Raw genomic sequence first — 11,626 nt, forward strand, 5'->3', positions numbered from 1 at the left:
CTGATACCAGTGGTCCCAGTATCTGAACAGCTGGCTATGGGGTCCTTTCTGATACCAGTGGTCCCAGTATCTGAACAGCTGGCTATGGGGTCCTTTCTGATACCAGTGGTCCCAGTATCTGAACAGGTGGCTATGGGGTCCTTTCTCATACCAGTGGTCCCAGTATCTGAACAGGTGGCTATGGGGTCCTTTCTGATACCAGTGGTCCCAGTATCTGAACAGGTGGCTATGGGGTCCTTTCTGATACCAGTGTTCCCAGTGTCTGAACAGTTGGCTATGAGGTCCTTTCTGATACCAGTGGTCCCAGTATCTGAACAGCTGGCTATGGGGTCCTTTCTGATACCAGTGGTCCCAGTATCAGAACAGATGGCTATGGGGTCCTTTCTGATGCCAGTGGTCCCCGTATCTGAACAGCTGGCTATTGGGTCCTTTCTTATGCCAGTGGTCCCAGTATCTGAACAGGTGGCTATGGGGTCCTTTCTGATGCCAGTGGTCCCAGTATCTGAACAGCTGGCTATGGGGTCCTTTCTGATACCAGTGGTCCCGGTTCCTGAACAGTTGGCTATGAGGTCCTTTCTGATACCAGTGGTCCCAGTATCTGAACAGGTGGCTATGGGGTCCTTTCTGATACCAGTGGTCCCAGTATCTGAACAGCTGGCTATGGGGTCCTTTCTGATACCAGTGGTCCCAGTATCTGAACAGGTGGCTATGGGGTCCTTTCTGATACCAGTGGCCCCAGTGTCTGAACAGTTGGCTATGGGGTCCTCCTGATACCAGTGGTCCCAGTATCTGAACAGCTGGCTATGGGGTCCTTTCTGATACCAGTGGTCCCAGTATCTGAACAGCTGGCTATGGGGTCCTTTCTGATACCAGTGGTCCCAGTATCTGAACAGGTGGCTATGGGGTCCTTTCTCATACCAGTGGTCCCAGTATCTGAACAGGTGGCTATGGGGTCCTTTCTGATACCAGTGGTCCCAGTATCTGAACAGGTGGCTATGGGGTCCTTTCTGATACCAGTGGTCCCAGTATCTGAACAGCTGGCTATGGGGTCCTTTCTGATACCAGTGGTCCCAGTATCTGAACAGGTGGCTAGAGATGACAACTTGTTCAGATATTAGGAACAATGAGATCACACAGAGCCATAGAGCTACCTGTAGAAATTAGTGGACCCAAACTACTACCCAGTCCCCTAGCTACTAGACATAGCTGTGATTGGTCAGTGGGACACCATTGATCAATCAAAGGGGGTTCTAGTCAACCTATAACCTCAGTGATTCTAGTATCTGAACATGTGGCTATAGGGCTCCCTACAACCTCAGTGGTCATAGTATAGGAACATGTGGCTATAGGGCTCCCTACAACCTCAGTGGTCATAGTATAGGAACATGTGGCTATAGGACTCCCTATAACTCCAGTGGTCCTTGTATCTAAGCAGGTGGCTCTAGTGCTCCTTATGACCCCAATGGTCCTTGTATCTGAATATGTGGCTATAGGGCTCCCTATGACCCCAATGGTCCTTGTATCTGAATATGTGGCTATGGGACTCCCTATGACCCCAATGGTCCTTGTATCTGAACATGTGGCTATAGGACTCCCTATAACTCCAGTGGTCCTTGTATCTGAACATGTGGCTATAGGACTCCCTATAACTCCAGTGGTCCTTGTATCTGAACATGTGGCTATAGAGCTCCTTATGACCCCAATGGTCCTTGTATCTGAACATGTGGCTATAGGACTCCCTATGACTCCAATGGGTCTTGTATCTGAATATGTGGCTATGGGACTCCCTACAACTTCAGTGGTCCTTGTATCTAAGCAGGTGGCTCTAGTGCTCCTTATGACCCCAATGGTCCTTGTATCTGAATATGTGGCTATGGGACTCCCTATGACCCCAATGGTCCTTGTTTCTGAACATGTGGCTATAGGACTCCCTATAACTCCAGTGGTCCTTGTATCTGAACATGTGGCTATATGACTCCCTATGGCCCCAGTGGGCCTTGTATCTGAACATGTGGCTATAGAGCTCCTTATGACCCCAATGGTCCTTGTATCTGAATATGTGGCTATGGGACTCCCTATGACCCCAATGGTCCTTGTATCTGAACATGTGGCTATAGGACTCTCTATGACCCCAATGGTCCTTGTATCTGAACATGTGGCTATAGGACTCCCTATAACTCCAGTGGTCCTTGTATCTAAGCAGGTGGCTATAGAGCTCCTTATGACCGCATGGTCCTTGTATCTGAACATGTGGCTATAGGACTCCCTATGACCCCAATGGGCCTTGTATCTGAACAGGTGGCTATAGGACTCCCTATGGCCCCAGTGATCCTAGTATCTAAGCAGGTGGCTATAGAGCTCCTTATGACCGCATGGTCCTTGTATCTGAACATGTGGCTATAGGACTCCCTATGGCCCCAGTGGTCCTTGTATCTGACCATGTGGCTATAGGACTCCCTATGGCCCCAGTGATCCTAGTATCTAAGCAGGTGGCTATAGAGCTCCTTATGACCGCATGGTCCTTGTATCTGAACATGTGGCTATAGGACTCCCTATGGCCCCAGTGGTCCTTGTATCTGACCATGTGGCTATAGGACTCCCTATGGCCCCAGTGATCCTAGTATCTAAGCAGGTGGCTATAGAGCTCCTTATGACCGCATGGTCCTTGTATCTGAACATGTGGCTATAGGACTCCCTATTGCCCCAGTGGTCCTTGTATCTGACCATGTGGCTATAGGACTCCCTATGGCCCCAGTGATCCTAGTATCTAAGCAGGTGGCTATAGAGCTCCTTATGACCGCATGGTCCTTGTATCTGAACATGTGGCTATAGGACTCCCTATGGCCCCAGTGGTCCTTGTATCTGACCATGTGGCTATAGGACTCCCTATGGCCCCAGTGATCCTAGTATCTAAGCAGGTGGCTATAGAGCTCCTTATGACCGCATGGTCCTTGTATATGACCAAAAAAACAAAACCAAAAAAAAGACAAAAAATGGATACAAAAAAGGAAATCAATAAAAAGTTTAGCTCATTCCGTAAAAAAAAGAGGCCCCATAGGTGTATAAATAAAAACCAAAGCTGTGCTCATATTGTGCTCACGACTTAAAGAGAACCCGTCATGCAAAATAACCCCCCTAAACTAAATATATTTTCATAAACTGCCATTAGAGAGCATTGCCTCTATCCCTTCATTGTCCCTCTACATGCCTGTAAACCTAAGCAATGAGGTCCTAAAGCTGTATGCAAATGACCTGTGAAATGTCCAATGAAGCATTAGCATATTCAAGCTGTCCACTCTATTCATGAGTGGGAGGTACAGCCACACCCCCAGTGCATGACTGACAGCCTGTATAATGATGTGAGGCTGTATAATGATGTGCTTCCTGGTGCTGGTGGCCACGCCCCCTGCAGCCTGTGTGTGTATGAGATACTCCTATACACATGACTGACAGCCTGTATAATGATGTGAGGCTGTATAATGATGTGCTTCCTGGTGCTGGCGCCCCCTGCAGCCTGTGTGTGCATGTGTGTGTATAGGAGAGATACAGCAGCTCCAGGCAGCCATGTTACAGCAGAACATGTCAGATTCATGTGTAGCTGATGTCTGTGTCTCTCACCTGTATATTAGGAGGATGCAGCATGTCAGCAGATGCAGCACACACACTAGCAATGCTTTACTATACATTATACACAGACATGAGCAGGGGGAGGAGAGGGGAGGGGTAACAGGGGTGACATCACTGCCTCTGACCATGTGACCAGCCTCATTTACATGATAAAGAATAGATGATTTTACAATGAATAATGTATGAAATAACTAGATAAAGGCTGGGATGGGATCCTTGTGAGCTGCTCCAACAGGTAGAGGTGACAGGACAAGTGACACAGACCTGAGGACCTGAGGTTTGGTTTCTCCATAATTGTACAGACCTGAATCACGAGAACGGCTTCTTTTTGTGTTAAGGTGAATACCCAATAATGGATCATGTAAAATACTACTGGGGCAGATTTAGTTACCCAGTCCATTTGCGATCCAGCGGCGCGTTCTCTGCGCTGAATTCGCGTCCGGCCAGGATTTATTAAGGTAGTTCCTCAGACGTCCACCAGATGGCGCTGCTGCGCTGAAAAGCATCGGAACGCACTGGAGTTCACTGAGCCGGGCTGAGTGAAGGTAAGTGCAAGCTCCGCAACAGATTTTTTTTTAAATGCGGCGGTTTTTCCGAATCCGTCGGGTTTTTGTTTGGCCAAACCCCATCCCCCCCCCCCATTTGCCGGCGCCGATGCGCCACAATCCGATTGCGTGCGCCAAAATCCCGGGGAAATTCAGGGGAAATCTGCACAAATCGGAAATATTCGGGTAACACGTCGGGAAAACGCGAATCGGGCCCTTAGTAAATGACCCCCACTGTGTCCAACTTATTGATTGTTATGCCTTCCAGAAAGAGTTAATAAAATGTATTTAATACGTTTTGATAAATATGATTGAAAAAATATAACATTACACCACCAATAACTGGAATTCTGCCAGAAAAATGAAATAATCATTACATATGTGAAAAGTAGATGTTCTTAAAGGGGTGTTGAACATTCACCTTTAAGAGGTCCCAGCCCTAGCAACCTTGTTATCAAAGCTTTCAGTCCTTAGTGGATCGGAAGTCAGACGAAGTGGTGTTCCGATGAGGTTCCATAATCACTGCAGCCAATCAGTGACCCTGGTAGTCACCTATACACAAACAGCATTGCCGGACAACCCCTTTAAGTACTGTACAATATCAATCAAGAGCGTCAAACTACAAGCCGACCTATTACCCTAATTTATTCATCTCTAACGGACATAACTATGTGTAATTATTCGGTGATCTTTCCTGGGATTTTTTATTCCTCGTCCCCTGCCAAGCGGAGCTCCCGCCTCTCCGGTCCCATAAAGAACTCTGCAGATCTCTGCTGCGGTGATTCATGGGATGATCAGAGATTTCATCTCGCTGTAGTGGAATAACAATGAATTACAGCTAATGCAGCAGAATTACTCCCAAACCGCAATCGTTACTTTTTTAGATTTCTTGCAAAATGTTTATTTTTTTTATGATTATTTTAGGTGCCGCCATATACCATGTTTACTGCTGCGCTGCATGGAAATCAGATCGGCTGCACTTAAGGTTCTTAAACTTTTTAAGGTAATCTTAAATAAAGTATCCACTTAACAGTCCTCTGTGTCTCCATGGTAACAGACTACAAACAAACCCTGTGTAGTCAGAACCTACAGCCATGTTTGGTTTATGGGTCACCGTAATTTTTGTCTTAGTGTTTTCCCTTCCCAGGGCAGAAGTTGGTTCCCCAGAGCTGATTTTTAGAGATGAGCGAGTATACTCGTCTGAGCTTGATGCTTGTTCCAGTATTAGGGAACTCGAAACGTCTCGTGGCTCGGACGAGTATCTCACCGGCATTTAGTTAACGAAACACAGTGAAGAATACAATGAAAACGGTGAACACAGGATAATATAAGTGAAGAACACAGTGAAGAACACATTGCAGATGTTCCGAACATCTGCTCACTTATCCGAAGACACGAGCGCCGAACGATGTTCTTCACACATAGTGGGGCAGATTTACTTACCCGGTCCATTCGCGATCCAGCGGCGCGTTCTCTGCGGTGGATTCGGGTCTTCCGGCGATTCACTAAGGCAGTTCCTCCAACGTCCACCAGGTGTCGCTGCTGCGCTGAAGTTCCCCGGAATGCACTGATCTTCACCAAGCCGGACCAAGTGAAGGTAAGTGCGTGTCCAGCGACACTTTTTATTTTAAAATGCGGCGTTTTTTCCAAATCCGTCGGGTTTTCGCTCAGCCACGCCCCCCGATTTCCGTTGCGCGCATGCCGGCGCTGATGCGCCAAAATCCGATCGCGTGCGCCAAAATCTTGGGGCAATACAGGGGAAATCGGCGCAAATCGGCAATATATGGGTAACACTTCAGGAAAACGCGAATCGGGCCCTTGGTAAATGACCCCCATTGTTCTTCACATACTATTGTGAAGAACACCGTTCGGCGCTCGTGTCTTAGGATAAGTTAGTAGATGTACGGAAACATCTGCAACGTGTTCTTCACTGTGTTCTTTCGGTGAAAATTGCTCGAGTCTCCCATTGACTTCAATGGGGTTCGTTACTCAAGACGAGCACTCGAGCATCGGGAAAAGTTTGACTCGAGTAACGAGCACTCGAGCATTTTAGTGCTCACTCATCTCTACAGGGGTGAACTTAAACGTTCTGCTCCCTGAGGCAGTATTGGGGGCACTCAGAGAGGGCTGCATATGAGGGGGCAATCTTCTATCAGTATTGGGGGCACTCAGAGAGGGCTGCATTTGAGTGGGGACAATCTTCTATCAGTATTGGGGGTCTCTTAGAGAGGGCTGCATTTGAGGGGACAATCTTCTATCAGTATTGGGGGCACTCAGAGAGGGCTGCATTTGAGTGGGGACAATCTTCTATCAGTATTGGGGGTCTCTTAGAGAGGGCTGCATTTGAGGGGGACAATCTTCTATCAGTATTGGGGGTCTCTCAGAGAGGGCTGCATTTGAGGGGTCAATCCTCTATCAGTATTGGGGGCACTCAGAGAGGGCTGAATTTGAGGGGGCAATCTTCTATCAGTATTGGGGGTCTCTCAGAGAGGGCTGCATTTGAGTGGGGACAATCTTCTATCAGTATTGGGGGCACTCAGAGAGGGCTGCATTTGAGGGGACAATCTTCTATCAGTATTGGGGGTCTCTCAGAGAGGGCTGCATTTGAGTGGGGACAATCTTCTATCAGTATTGGGGGTCTCTTAGAGAGGGCTGCATTTGAGGGGGCAATCTTCTATCAGTATTGGGGGTCTCTCAGAGAGGGCTGCATTTGAGGGGTCAATCCTCTATCAGTATTGGGGGCACTCAGAGAGGGCTGAATTTGAGGGGGCAATCTTCTATCAGTATTGGGGGTCTCTCAGAGAGGGCTGCATTTGAGTGGGGACAATCTTCTATCAGTATTGGGGGCACTCAGAGAGGGCTGCATTTGAGGGGACAATCTTCTATCAGTATTGGGGGTCTCTCAGAGAGGGCTGCATTTGAGGGAGACAATCTTCTATCAGTATTGGGGGCACTCAGAGAGGGCTGCATTTGAGTGGGGACAATCTTCTATCAGTATTGGGGGCACTCAGCGTGTGGGCGTGGTCTTTATGTGCCTGGGTCTCATAGTAGTTATATGTGCCGCGTCTCTAGTATCACTCAGCCCTTCTACGCCTGTGTCTACTGGATCATTGAATAACACAGTATTACAGTCCTAAAGTTCACCCGAGCAGGAGACTCTGTTTGTTTTTTCCAGAGAGACAGACATATTGTTTTCCGGTCAATGCTTCGTTACAAAGGAAAGGGTTGGGGGGGGGGGGAAATAAAAAGAGAAGGGGGTCATTTACAGGAGCTGCTGAAGGGTGAAGTAGCTCAATGAAAGGAGTTATTCTTCACAGAGAGAAATAATTTACGGCTGGTAAGACCGGTAGACCGCTTCATTCAGCGGCCTGATAGAGAGCCGGTCTGTGTTGGGCTGACAGGTCTAAGTGCTGTGTGAACTTGAGAATTTACTGTCTTCCTAGTCTATGGAAGGACAGAGGAGCAGGACAAGGTTTACTGCGGATTGTATATAGGAAATCGGTGAGAAGGAGCGTTAGAACTGGTGGGCAATGAAACTAATGTATGAAGAATTACGATCGCTCAATAGGACTCATCGATGATGGGTTTATGGTCATTGTTGAGTTGTTGAGTCTACTAATAAATCCAAGCATCACCTCTCGCATTTATGCATCATCTCACCTTGACCGTACACCATCGATACTGGTCACTTGGCCAACAACTATCAATCCAAATATTTTGTTTGGACAAGTATTCATTGGTTTTTATTGAGACGAGGTAAATGAGCCACTTCTGGAAACCATTGATGGAGGCTAAAGGATCAGATGTACCAAGTGGAGGAAGAGCCGGCACTCACTGGTCTGTGATCCAATGTCTTTATTCAACAATGCATGGACAATGGTATGTAGACGTTGTGGTCCTTTGAGGCAAAAGGTTGTTTGCTCATCCTATCTGATTTGGGGGTCGGTTAGGATGGTCGGAAGGTCAGCCGATCCTCCAACATCTTTGGATTTGGCCTCACTCAAGGTTATCATTAACACCTTTAGATCACCTTTAGATGGAACCCAATGATTTCGGTAAGGACTGGTCGGCCGATCCTCCAACATCTTTGGATTTGGCCTCACTCAAGGTAATCATTAACAATTGAGTGAACCCAATGATGTTGGCAGGACCGGTTGACAATCTAATATAAAAGGGGATTCCCGACTCTCCCCCAGGGCCACATGTCATGGGGGAAAAGGATTGGGCAGTTCATTTTTAGTATACTTTTTTTTGTTGTTATTAAGGAGACAAACCACCGACAGAGGTGTCTGGAAGGAAACGTGGTGCCCAACAGCAGTTAGCTTTGAAGGGGTTGTCCACTTACATCAACTGATTGAAATATACTTTATGTATCAATTCCTCACAGTTTTATAGATCTCTGCTTGCTGTCCCGTTATAGAAAGCCTCTCTGCTTACTTCCAGTGGATAGAGATCTGTCCAAGCTCATGTGATGGACACAAAGGAGCACAAGCCGTTATAATACTTGGCTCTGACCACTCTCTGGCATAATAATGGCCCTTGTACCTGCGTGTCCATCACGTGACCATGGACATATCTCTATCCACCGGAGGTAAACCGGAATTACACAAACAATATCAATTATTTCCTGAAAGTGGACAATCCCTTTAAAATGCAAGTATGTATTTAAGGAGATGTGATAAAAAGGAAGGAGCCATCAAGTGTTGATGATATAGTCTCTGGTTCTTTGGATTGATACAGGGTTCATCTCTTTGATCCCAATCACTCAGATATTGATGGCCCTTGTTTGTCTGGGGACCCCCAAAAAATTCTAATATGCAGGACAAATTGCAGCATAAAATGCTGGACAGGAAGTGCTTTTGGCTCTGCTGCTCTCTGCCTCCCACCCCTCCTCCTTGCTCCTGCAGTACAGGAGATGCTGGAGATGCACCTTCACAAGAGACTTCCTGTCCATAGTCAGCACTGAGTTTATGGTTGGATTTATGGACAACCAAAGGGCACAACACCAGGACTGTATTTTTGTTAATAACAGTGAATAAGAGGATGTGTTATTTTGCAATCCTGAGGATATATAAGAATTGGGTTTTTGTGGGAATACCCCTTTAATACTAAACTGCCCCTGTGGTGGCCATTGTACAGGTATGTAGAGTACATGTCAGTTCCCCACATCTGATTGTAGGAGGTCAAGGGATCTCAAGGCTCTTTATATAGAGAGAAATATTCATTTCCTCCGTTGGACTCCATTTTGGATTTTTTGTAATTTTTGTTATTTGTTTTACTTTTTGTTAAATTAATGGAAATTGAATAAAATAAAATATGTTTCTGTCGTCTCCTCGGATTCGGTAATCAACTTTCCCCTCCTAATTATCCGAAGCTCAACTTTCAATTTTTAGTTTTTGCCGCGGCTGTAATTGGCAATTCCAAATGACTTTTCCCTTTGTTGACTTTTTAATAAAATCGTCTAATTAGCTTTATTCACAACGTGGAGCGTTCTGACGAGTGACTTACAGCTTGTCCTGACGGCTCCAGGTCCAACGGGAAAATTTCATTTGTTGTATTCTAAAAGGATTTATACCTCCATTAGTCCGGTTTGTGTGGGAACCTCCCATGGAGCGGATGTAAGTTGGGTTTCTCCACATTGTCAGTGCCAGTTAATATCCAGATACCCTTTAGGATGGACTTCAAATTTTCCAAAATTTTGGAGTCAAATAATTTAATATCTGTATATCACCTAAATATCATTCATTTAAAAATTAATGGGGCAGATTTACTTACCCGGTCCATTCGCGATCCAGCGGCGCGTTCTCTGCGGTGGATTCGGGTCTTCCGGCGATTCACTAAGGCAGTTCCTCCGACGTCCACCAGGTGTCGCTGCTGCCATGAAGTCCGCTGAGGTCCACCGGAGTTCACGATCCGTTGCTGGGTGCAGGTAAGCTCGTGTCCAGCGACACTTTTTTTTTAAATGCAGCGGTTTTTCTGAATCCGACGGGTTTTCGTTCAGCCACGCCCCCCGATTTCTGTCGTGTGCATGCCGGCGCCGATGCCCCACAATCCGATCGCGTGCACCAAAATGCCGGAGCAATTCAGGGAAAATCTACGCAAATCGGAAAAATTTGGGTAACACGTCGGGAAAACGCGATTCGGGCCCTTAGTAAATGACCCCCAATGTCTTGTATCTAAATACATGTCTGCACCAATCATTATCAAGGCAACAGCAAGGTCACATGATCAAACAATCAGCTGCTACAACCTGTATGCTAAGAGACTGGATGCTCTGCATCTATCAGCTGGACCAGACAGACATTAGCCCTCAAGACAGTTAACCATCAGACTTAACCCCTTCCAAGCAGTCACCACCTAATTGCCCTGCCTACCCTAAGCAGTTGGTAGACAACTGGTCGATATTCCCTTTCAGTGCCAAAGTGCAAACTCAGAACCAGATCAAGACAATACAAAGATAGATGGATAGTCACCAAACGCAGCTCCGAACCAAGAGGACAATGCAGTACAAAATTACTAGGAAAATGAATAGTCAAAGAATCAGTAAGAGGGTTAAAGATTTCAGAGAACTTAAGAGAAAATAAATGCTTCTATCTTACTAAGTACAAGGCTGTAGCAGCCCTAATAGGCCTGGTTCATATAACCGGGCAGCAATGAGAGTGGGGAGCGATTCTGTCAATCAAAGTGGGTTAACTGTTAGTAAATCAGAGCAGAGTTCACAGGAGACAGATGGGTTTGGTGGAAATCAATCAAGGCTGGTCTAGTACAGAGCCAGGACAGAGTCAAACAAAATAACACTGTCAGCGTACTCTCAGATGCACTTTACAGACAAAAGCCAGCACAGATGTTACACGGCCATTTTGATAACTGATGGGGACTTTAAGAAGATCTCTATATTAAAGGGATTCTTTCACCATCTCCACCAACCACAGCTCTTTTTTCACCCTTTGATTTATGTGTCTCCTGTGATTTCTGGCGCAATTGGAAATTTTTCTCTAGCCCCGAACATTCCTGAAAACCTAGATCAGTAACCTAGACCCAGTTCAGTACTGTCAAGTGGGCGGTCTCAGATGCCACTCATCTGACAGTATAAAGTGCCTCATTAGCATATTGGATGCCAAAACTAATGTCAACGATTGCTCGTGAGTGGTGGGGGCTAGAGGGAAGCTTCTAACTACCCCGAAAGCAGGTGAGCGACACCTATCAAAGGATGAAGAGAGTGAGCGGACATCCCAGATAGAGGAATATTTATATGTTTTGGAAAATTTAAGGGTTTTAGGTGATGCACGGTGATCGGGTCCCTTCTGTTTTTTTTATTTTTAAAATTTTTGAAAAATTTTTTTAGGACTATTTTATGGTTTGCATTTATTTGTTAATCCATTTGCTTCCAATTTTTTTTTGTATGGAATTTTCCGCAGTTCTGGCATCTGAAATGATACAATGTTTGTAGCTAA

Source organism: Engystomops pustulosus, chromosome 2, assembly GCF_040894005.1.
Source record: "Engystomops pustulosus chromosome 2, aEngPut4.maternal, whole genome shotgun sequence".
Classification (NCBI taxonomy): Eukaryota; Metazoa; Chordata; class Amphibia; order Anura; family Leptodactylidae; genus Engystomops; species Engystomops pustulosus.